Raw genomic sequence first — 1,468 nt, 5'->3', positions numbered from 1 at the left:
TTTATAGAATTGTATATAAATCTGAGACAAAAGCCAAGCACAACTGGACCACAAAAGGACTGGCCACTGGGTCTGGAAGGCCAGTAGGAACCAAAGCTATTCACTCTACCCCTTCTCCAGAGGTCATCTCTGAGTTGCTGCCCAGTTACCTGTTCTCAGCTAATAACTTGCTCTGTGGTTTTTTGTATATGGCCCTAGTGCTGACCCAGTTCCAATTTTTCATAGACTCCTAGGACCATTTCCTCGTCACCAAATGCCAACTTTCCTTTGATCTTAGCTCAAATTCATGAGAGAAAGAAAACCTAGCCAAGATCCTTTTCTTGAACCTGTACACAAATCACAATTTTCTGGCCTTTCCTATGGATTGGTTGCCTTTAGATTAGCTGTCTTCTCATGGCTAATCAGCTGTGCCTGATTTGGGGAGTTTCTTGGGGGAGTCTCATGGTAGAAAGTACATCCAAGTCTATGTAATGGAGCCTGTAGGCCAAGGCACAGCAGATTCATTCAAAAGGGCTGGGAATGGGCCATTTTAAGAAAGAAGAAGTATGTACAGAGGAAAATAGGCCAGCTTGTCCAGTACAGGGTCCATTCAGTTTATCACCTGAGTGCACATATAATTTTGGGAAGAATGCTGTCATAGAATGGTGTGGGGTCGCTATGAGATTATGATGGGATGAAGAGTAAATGGGAAGAGTGCAAGTGAATGCAGTACATAAAGACTATATTGTTTAAGCAAGGCAGTAGGCCTTGACCCACTTGTGTTTTATAAGGGAAAGACATAAAGATGGAAGCTATGGAGATATATAGGATCAATAATGGACATTTTTAAAAGATTGAAAATATGGGATTACTTTTAACAATTTTTTTTTTATTAATCCATGTGGGGCATTTTATGGTGAAAACCAGAAAGCCTGCTAGACAAATTCTAAAAAAGCTGTAACACTACTTTAAACAAATTTTTATACTAAATGGAATGAAGGAAAGGTTTAAAGATACATGCAGAATGAAGGAAAGGTTGAGGATATATATATAAAATATATGTGTGTGTGTATATATACACACATATATACATACACACACACACATATATATACATACATACACACAATATATATATGGAGAGAGAGAAAGAAAGAGAGACAGAATGATTGATGGAACAGCATCTCTGAGGATGGAGAACAAGTGGAAGGATACATCTGAGAGATGACAGGGGAGACACAATATTTTGTGATGTAAGAGAAAAGATGTATCAGTGAGAATAGGCTATATTATGCAACAATAACAAACACTTCAAAATCTTAGTTTTTTTTTTAACGAGTTTAATTCTTATTCATGCTACGTGTCTACTTCTGCTTTGTTCATTATAGTCACCTAGATGGAGCTGAGATATTGTTGGTTTCCGTGACAGAGGGGAAGAAAGTTCTGGAGGAGCCCTCACTGGCAATGAAATGCCCTGATCCGAAAGCAA

The 1,468-nt window shown here is 38.4% G+C and overlaps 1 non-coding gene across 1 annotated transcript; it reads right to left on the bottom strand.

The window, feature by feature from the left end:
- Positions 1–881: 881 nt before the first annotated feature.
- On the bottom strand, positions 882–945 carry LOC115934805 (U7 small nuclear RNA). The gene has a single exon (XR_004070550.3). It is a non-coding gene; the product is annotated as a U7 small nuclear RNA (small nuclear RNA).
- Positions 946–1,468: the final 523 nt, after the last annotated feature.

This window comes from Gorilla gorilla, chromosome 4, assembly GCF_029281585.2.
Source record: "Gorilla gorilla gorilla isolate KB3781 chromosome 4, NHGRI_mGorGor1-v2.1_pri, whole genome shotgun sequence".
NCBI classification, from domain to species: domain Eukaryota; kingdom Metazoa; phylum Chordata; class Mammalia; order Primates; family Hominidae; genus Gorilla; species Gorilla gorilla.
Note: the sequence above shows the minus strand (reverse complement) of the source record. Positions and strands in the feature narration are given on the sequence as shown.